We start from the raw sequence: 9380 nt of genomic DNA on the forward strand, positions 1-9380 counted from the left end.
GAGGTTGGCCCAGTTGGGCGGGGCTCAGTGTAATGGCTCCATTCTCCACTAGATGGCGCTGCTAGCCTACTGGGGTGGAGTGTTGCGGTGCTCATAGGTGCGTATGCGCATGCACGGTAGCGTTGAAAATGGCCCCCACCCAGCTACCCAGTCTGTTCTCCCCGTCAGCAATCGCGCACCCGTCGTCTGTCTTCAGCTTTTGTCCACTTCCCGCTTTTTCACTGTCCGTGACCAAGCCCCAGGCAGTACCTCTCTCTCGAGCTTTGTCTCAGATGTGGCTATTTTCCCCAGCCCCTTACTTCTGAAGGACTGCGGCTTTGGCCCGTTCAGCCCCTCTGCGGGAGGGTCTCACCGAGCAATGGCCGAATGAGCAATGGCTGAATGTCGGCTGCACTCAGGACCGCTTGCCGGACCCTGCTGCTGCCAGTGCCCCGAGACTGCGGCCAGGTGCCAGCCCGCCCCGGAAAAAGTTCGAGAGATAGTATAGCAGCAGCTTTTCACGGATTACGGAAAATCACAACACACATCTAACACCGAGCCTCACCCTTAACGACCCTGTTCCAGCACCAGCGGATGTGGCCGTTTTCTGGGGTCTGCTGGGATCAGGTGGCTTCAGCAGTCTCTACCAAATGTCCTTCCAGCAGTGGAACCGCTTTTTCCCGTGTGGCCCGAGAACCTCCCGGACCCCACTCTGCTCCTGGAGATTCGCCCTTCCCACCAGAGCATTGCCAGGTATCAAGCTGCATAGTTGCAGACTTTGTGCTCGCCTTGTTTACAGTCTTAATGGAATTTAAACCCTCTCCTTTCTCCTTTCTCCTTTCTCCTTTCTCCCTTTTTAGTTTAGTCCATGCGGCTGTTTCCAATTTTCCACTTTCTCTCCAGCTGCTTTTGGGGAGGGGTGCTTTTCCCGTATCCCCCCACCCCCCACCCCCGCCGGCTCTCTCTGCCTGCATAAGCACCTCCCTTCTCTCGGCTTCTCACTCCCCAATTTCACCTCTCCGCGCCATGTACCTGCTGAATTCGGTGGTTCAGGTTGTGCAGATTGTTGTTAATCCTCAGATCAGTTTTCTAGGTGTGCAGGACGGTTTAGTGTTGGTCTGGCTGTATTTCATGGACGTGAGACACAAAAAACTTCCATGCTGTTATGCCATCTTGGATCCTCCCCCACTTTAAATATCTTTTAAAACAACTTTGGAGCTATTCCTTTAACTCATTTATTAATGGAAAATGTCTGACATATAAATAATCCTTCATATCAAGCCAATGAGCCAAATCAGGCTTACTTTCTGCCAGAACATATCTGACTTCACTTATTAAGTCAAATAAACATGTTGAGACATGTCTCTATGACAACCATCCACTGGAGATAGATAATATTCCCAGCCTTCATGAAATAAGACTCTGCCTTCATTGGGTCTTATCAAAAGTCACAGCGATCTTCCCCAGAATAGAATGTTCCTTTGGCAATCTCTGGAGTATGGGAAAAGACAAGGTCTTTTAGAAAGTACCATATTTCTCACTGTCCCTTTGTTTGGCACCACAGAGGTTTTTACATCCTGGGCAATGCATCATAGTATGACTTGGGATGAGTAGGAAATAAATGCTTCTCTAAAGGAAGTGAAGGAAAACTATGAAAGGGAATGTGGTAGAGAGAAATAGTCTTGTTTTCAGACCACCGCTACTCAATTTTAGAAAGGGTACATATTAAAGTTGAGGACTGGAAATGAGTTCCCTTTAAATCTAGGAAAGTCTGTGTACCTCTTTGAAAGTCTTCATGTGCCCCAGATTTGAAACCAGTTGCTCTTGAGAGAAGTGTACCATGGGCTGCAGACTGAACCAAGATCCTCCCCCATGATGGATCCGTATGGCTGGGGATGATGAGGGACCACCAAGTGTTGCCCTGTCCATCCCATTTAGGACCTGCCTCTCAACTTACATCTAGAATGTGAGCAGTGGCCATAGGAGTGGGGAGTGCTCTGGAACGACTTACTACAGTTTGGGAGGAGTTATTTTGGTCACTGGGAGACTACTCCTTTTTCTTGGAGTAGATACAATGGGGAATATGCTTATCTCTTGGCACCTGTTATCTCATCTCAGTATCAACCCAAGGCGTTTTCTGATTTTATCTTCAAAGACTTAGTCTAAATGACTCAAAGAAGTTTGTTTCAGTAAATGTAAGCTTTACCCAGAAACCAACTTCTAAGTGGATACAAAATGGAACCAAGATTTTTCATTTTTTTATTAATTGATTTATAACAATGCAGTTTTGATGTGCAAACACTTTGCATAATAATGCTTAATCCTTGCAACAGCCCTGCAAGGAAGCTATTGTTGCCCTCATCTTAGAGTTGTGGAAACTGAGGCTCAACGTGGTCTCATGGCTGCAAGGGGCAGACTCGAACTCATAGATCTTGCAGTTTTCACCATGCCACCCTGCCTCTGTATCCTTCGCCCACCATGCCCACTGCGTACAGGAATTGCATCCCCAACAGTAATAAGCAGCTGATACATCTTTCTTTTCTGTGTTCTGTGCTGACTACTCAGGATTATGAGTCGTGTCCCAATGAATCATAGAAATTGGACAGCATGGAGAAATTAAAAATCACATGTAATCCCCCAAATCTCATTTCAGCCAATAATCTCAGCCTCTTATTCCATAAGGACTTGTTGAAGAGTTCCTAACAAGTGACAATACTTGACAGGTTCTATTTCCACCACCTTGCTTTTTCTACCCTACCCATCAGTAGAGATCATAGCATGCAAAAGAGAAATTTGAAAGTCAAACAGCAGGAAGAGAGAGAAAAATATCCAAGGGCTTAAATTTTACCTGTATATGAGTAATATGGCTACTGTAATGTTAGTCTTCACTTTATAACTTTGGGTTCTTGCTGACTTGAAACTGCATCTTCAACTAAAATCCACAACCGAATGCCTTCAATACAACCATGCAGTCTAAATATCAAGCTGCTAAGCATTAACTCAATTCCAGGTCACAATCAGGGACTCTAGCCAGATACTTCCGGCACACACACCCCTCCCCCTAACATCACTCCCACTCAGTCTACCTCTGACTTCAGCTGCAGGCACAGTGGACAGTTCCAAGTAATCGCAGAGTTGCTCTGCCAGTATCAGTCCCATGGACTTTTCTTATGGGCAGTGTGGATTGAGTTATCTGTTGCCATGGGGTACCCAGCCCACACAAGTGCAACCCAGGAGTGGCGGGAGGGTGAAGTGTGTTAATGCCCCTCAAGCAACTTGCAACCCATAGGAATGGAAGCCAACGGATAAGTGCTGCAATCATCCATCCTTTAGGGGGACAATTCTGACATATGTTTACTTTTCCAGAGGGTCTGATAGAATCAAGCCTTTATTGCCCATAGTGTAACCTTACTACCAAACTCATTTATTGGCTTTTCCTTCCCCCTCTATCTCCATATCCCTGCTTCCTAGGACCACCTTCCAAATAAAATACATGCTCCCAAGACTCTTAGACTCTGCTTTTGGGAGAACCCAAACTAAGACGTGGAATTTCCAGATATTACATAGAAATGGCCATTCTCCATGAAAATAGCTAAATAAAACAAAACTTAAAAAGCAAGCAAGTCATCCCAATTAGGTAGTAATTGTTGACTCACAGACAGCAAAGTAGGGAGAAAGAGGGACATGTACCCAAGGAGAAGTGCATAAGAGTGATCAAGGGGGGCTTTTCAAATGACATCCTTGAAATTCTGATTTCTCTTTACAGAGTATTGCATAATTCCGTCCTTCTGAAAGAATCACAGCCACATCAAGTCACTGCCTTGTCACCATTACTGATGAGGAAACGAGTTGTGTGGGGCAGAAAAAGAAGGTTGCTGCGGTGACAGCTTTTTAAAGACAAACTTTTTTAGATGCAGTTTGGTACATTACTCAACAGTCTTAGCTATTTTTAATTGTAGCTTAATTTAACTCTGGTCCTCTTGTCCCCATGCTTAGATTGTTGGAGCTAAATAAAGAGAAGGCCTAAGCTTCTCTTTCTAGCATTTGTGTAGAACTTGGAGAGTCCTTATCACTTCTCCTGTCCCCTCCTACCTTCTCAAGGAATCAGAAGAGGGACAAGCCACAGCACTTACACCTCTACTCTGACAGCAAAAATTTCATTGACCTGTTTTTTAAAGGACAGCAAAAATCCCCTGTTCCCAGCAACTTTCCAGTTAGAATCTGCCAACTAAATGTAACCTGGAATTTGCATATAATTCCTTTAGCAACTCTCTGGAAACCTGCAAAATTTAAAACTGCACAAGAGAGCTCCACATAAGGGGGGAAAATGTTGCAGAGACTACCCAATCTCCACTCAGAAGAAAACATTTTAACCAACAAATTTAAATAAGGCCTCTTGGTATATTGATTTAAACTGGTTTCCCAGTAACCACAATTGCACAACATTTTAGTTGAAAGCTAGGGGTTGGAGGGAGTGCCTGAAGCCTGGGCCATCCGGTCTGGCTGCCACAGACATTCTTAGTTGAACACAGCACTCTTTCTGGCCACATCTGGATGTGGTTCCTGCATTCTTCTCCACACAGCACTCTAATTGACCAAGGTTCCTAACCTCATGAAAGAAAATCAGGAAAGACTAACAGAGACTAGCATTAAGGATACAATCATGAACAAAATAAAGCCCTTGCCCTCATGGAGCTAGCTTCTCATGGGGGAAAACACACAATAAATCAATGACCAAATATGTATTTAAATATTTGGAGCAGAGTTTGACAGTTGCCTTCTAGGTACCTGTTCTATGCTTGTCTCTCAAATTAACAGAGCAATGATTTTATTTGGACACATAGCCTCCCAGCTAAAACACCATATTTGCCAGCCTCCCTCACAGTTACTGTAGCATGGGACTAAGTTCTGATCAATGGTATATAAGTAGACATACTTTGTGGAACTTTCAGGAAGCTTCCTTAAAGGAGAGAGGGCAAATCCCCCTTCCTGTTTTCCTCCGTCTTGCTGCTGGAAAACTGGATAGGATGGCTAGGGTCCCAGAAGCCATATTGAACCCTACGGGATTAGAATCACATCCTAGGTGCTGTGTTTTAAAAAGCTGGAAAAGGGGCGCCTGGGTGGCGCAGTCGGTTAAGCGTCCGACTTCAGCCAGGTCACGATCCCGCGGTCCGGGAGTTCAAGCCCCTCGTCGGGCTCTGGGCTGATGGCTCAGAGCCTGGAGCCTGTTTCCGATTCTGTGTCTCCCTCTCTCTCTGCCCCTCGCCCGTTCATGCTCTGTCTCTCTCTGTCCCAAAAATAAATAAACGTTGTAAAAAGCTGGAAAAAAATCTTTTTTTTTAAAGAATTTTCTTTTGTTGTTGTTGTTGTTGTTTTAATGTTTATTTTTAAATTTTTTTTTCAACATTTATTTATTTTTGGGACAGAGAGAGACAGAGCGTGAATGGGGGAGGGGCAGAGAGAGAGGGAGACACAGAATCGGAAACAGGCTCCAGGCTCCGAGCCATCAGCCCAGGGCCTGATGCGGGGCTCGAACTCACGGACCGCGAGATCGTGACCTGGCTGAAGTCGGACACTTAACGCTTAACCGACTGCACCACCCAGGCGCCCCTAATGTTTATTTTTGAGAGAGAGACAGAGTGCAAGTGGGAGAAGGACAGAGAGAGAGGAAGACACAGAATCTGCAGCAGGCTCCAAGCTCTGAGCTGCCAACACAGAGCTCACTGTGGGGCTAGAACCCAAGGACTGCAAGATCATGACCTGAGCTGAAGTCAGAGGTTTAACTGGCTGAGCCTCCCAGGCGCCCCAGCTGGAAAAACATCTTTAGTCCTCAATAACCATGCAGACACCATACCAGCTCTGGACTGTCCCCCTCCAGACTTCTCCTGCTTAAGAAAGAAATTTCCATTTTATTTGAGCTACTGCTTCCCAAGTTGTTGTTACTCCTCACTTAACTTAATCCTAACTGATAATTCTATAATACATATGCGCACACCCTAAATAATATTGAGCTATACGCATAATAGTGAAATCCTTGCCCAAGAAGAGAGGCGTAGAAGAGGTTATAGAAGAGAGGCAGACCTCGGTGTTTCACCGGGAACAAGCAATTATAGATTAAAATTTTGACATTTGGCAAGAGTAAAAGTACATATTTTCTTTTGTGGTTATAGATTATCTTTATGAGTGGCATCGTTTCTGAGAAGTTGTGGTATTGGCAGCAAGTAAATTAATGAATGGTTAAATTGCTATATTAAATTGAGGGATTGTCTTCTGTTTTAGAACAGTTTCCAGAGCTGTGAGTTTCGCATTTGCATTGGGTATTCCAAGGGCATGCGTTTCATCTGCATCCCAACCCTCTTTGTCTTCTTTCATCAAAGCATCAGCACCATTGAAACACCAGTGCTGCAATCCTATCCTCTTGTTTTTGAAAGCACCAAAGCTATGCTTATTTGCATATTAGTTGGCATAAATTTGAATATTAAGTTCAGTAGGCATTGCCTCTAAATCTAGAAAATAAATACAGCCTGCTGCAATTATACAGATAACCAGTATTTAGGACACATGAGTGCCTAAAAGTTTTAAACCTTCTACATTTAATTATACTCAAATTATACTTAAACACACATACTAATGTCAGTTTATAGGTTGTGAACTTTGCAATGAATTTATTCCCTTAGCAAAGCATAAAAGTTTCCATTTTGGAAAAACTGGTAATCCAGTTGCAGAAATGTATTGGTCAGGACCACTCTTTTAGTTACAAATGACCAAAAACCAACATACAACTTCTCTAAACTGTGAATTTATTGGCTCACACAACTCAGAACTTCAAGGGGTTGACTGACTTTGGGTACAACTGAATTGAGTGTTCAAATGATTCTCCCTTCCATCTTTCTGCTCTGCCTACTCCCCTGGCTTCATTCTCAAGCAAATTCCCTCTACATGTGGTAACAAGATACCCCTGCCAGTCTCAAGCCAATATCTCAAGGGATCTCAAGCTGAGATCCCTTGCACCTTGGGATCTCAGTAGAATAAATGCCCTCCCTGTATATATCAGTCCCAGAAAGAAATTGCTCCTGGCCAGCTTCAGTCAGGTGCCTCGGCTTCCTAGTATGGCCTTACCAGAATCACATGCAGTTAGGAAGGAATACTTACCAAAAGGAAATAATGGGAGCAGACAAAAAAAGAGAGAGAATGGGAGAGAGGGAGGGAGAGAGGAAGAAGAAGGAGGAATGTGTATTCGTGAAGGAAACATAATCATTCATTGGCTTTTGCTGACATGAACATGAGACCAACTTCCCACTGGGCTGGAAAAGCTGTGTCCCTTCTTAGGCCCTGACTGTAGAAAACTATTAGGGAGCTGGTGGCATGTACTAGTGCTTCTCAAGCTTTAACATGCTTATAAATCACCTGGCATTTTCTTAAAATACAGATTCTGATTTGGGGCACCTGGATGGCCCAGGCAGTTAAGCATCCAACTTTGTCCCGGCTCGTGAGTTCAAGCCCCACGTCGGGTCTCTCTGCTGACAACTCAGAGCCTGGTGTCTGCTTCAGAATCCATGTCTCCCTCTCTCTCCCCCTCCCCTGCTCCACTCTGTGTGTGTGTGTGTGTGTGTGTGTGTGTGTGTGTGTGTGTGTGTATCTATCTTAAAAACAAATAAACATTAAAAAAAGTACAGATTCTGATTCAGTAGGTCTGGGGTGGGGCCCAGGACTCTGTAGGCACAACAAATTCCCAAGACCCGCTGATTCTGCAAGGTTAGATCCTCCATCACTACTGTAAGTCTGTTTGACCCCAAAAGCACAGCTCCCTGTCTCTCTTTCCTCACAGTTGTGTTGCTATCGCTTTGGCTCAGGCTTGAGTCCCATGGATAAAGCTGTCTTTTCTGCTGCCGTCCAGGGGTTAACATGGCTAAGGTCTCTGCCATTTTTAATCCCCTGGAACAGTTTTACTGGCTTCTGCTCGGGCTGTAAAAGTGTCCCCAAGGGGCAAATATCCTTCCATGTGACTGGCGCCTATCGAAGCAGATACACTGGGCTGAGCAATTAGGCCTTGTCGCTGTTTGACTGCCATTCAGTTTGCATTCTCCTAAATTATGGAGAGTTTAGGAAAACTGTACCACTGATAGCACTACTTTCTGGACATGCAAAATTACTTGTTTGCATAATTTACCACGAATTCATAAGTCTTACTCAGCACCTGGGTGTTCTTGCTCATTTAGCATGCAGGTGTATAAAAGATGTATAAGACCTTCTCTGGGACTCTCTCCAGACATAATACTCATCAGCTGCATCCTGAACAAACAAGAATTTCATCTGGGCTTTTGAACAGGAACATGAGAACGTGAACAACAAGTGGAACTAGGCATTATTTAGCCGAATGCTACATTTCTGTGCCTTCCTCTCTGCCCTTTTCCACACATAGCCTGATTCTACTTCTCCCTCACTCTTCAATTTAGCCCACATCCAACACTCCACTCGCTACTTCCATTAAGGAGCTACAGGTAAAGGAAAAACCTAGCAGGACTGAAAAAAAAAATCACATCGTGCACTTTTCTCCATCTTTAATAAATGCATTCAGGTGAAACTGAACTTTAAGGATGGTCTAAAGGGGAAGAGAGCTCCCGAAAGGGTAGGTGTTGAAGCAGAGAGTAGCAATCACACCCATCTGACCTGGGAGACCTCAGGAGTTTATAGGTTGATTATATTACATGTAAACTTTGCCTGGTGAAGCCACTTTCTTCTTCTCTACTTTTTCCCTCTCTGAGTCACTGAGAGGAAGAATACATAGAGTTTGTGTGACACCAGCTCACTCACTGGCTACACCCCACCCCAGGACCCCTAGTTCAGAGTTCCATTTGCTCTCTTGAAATGGTCTCTCCAAAAGTTACAGTTTAGTACACACTGCCCGCAAAGAAGAAAATGTCAGCCTAACAAAGTGTTTGAGGCACTTGTAGGCACTTGCTTGAGGCACAGGGCTCAATTTCCTGTATGAAAAATAAGGCATTCTTGGCAATCAAAAATTCGTACCACATTTTGTAGAAATCTGATGGGAAACTATGTCTGGGGATATTTCCACAACTTAAGATATGCAAATTAACTATTTGATTATAATGCCAACCCATGATCTGGTGCTACTACCCTGCCTCTTATAAGATGAGAGGCTATAAAAACTAGTATATTAAAAATGTATGCACCAAAGTAAAATTAGTGCTCAGCAAACGCTTATTTTTCTAGACTTTTATTTCTCAGATGGATTGGTATAATTTTTTGTGGTACATATTGCCAGCCTATAATAAATATATAAACCTATCAAAACCTGATAGAAAAAATGTATCAGATAACACACTGTGAAATAGGGATCAATTCTATACTAGTCTCACGGGATGTATCTAGTGACCTAA

The 9380-nt window shown here is 44.0% G+C and overlaps 1 long non-coding RNA gene across 1 annotated transcript; it reads left to right on the forward strand.

Moving 5' to 3' along the window:
* Positions 1-669: 669 nt before the first annotated feature.
* On the forward strand, positions 670-4010 carry LOC123385224. The gene is made up of 2 exons (XR_006597420.1): positions 670-732; positions 3746-4010. It is a non-coding gene; the product is annotated as an uncharacterized LOC123385224 (long non-coding RNA).
* Positions 4011-9380: the final 5370 nt, after the last annotated feature.

Source organism: Felis catus, chromosome B1 (assembly GCF_018350175.1).
Source record: "Felis catus isolate Fca126 chromosome B1, F.catus_Fca126_mat1.0, whole genome shotgun sequence".
Taxonomy (NCBI): Eukaryota; Metazoa; Chordata; class Mammalia; order Carnivora; family Felidae; genus Felis; species Felis catus.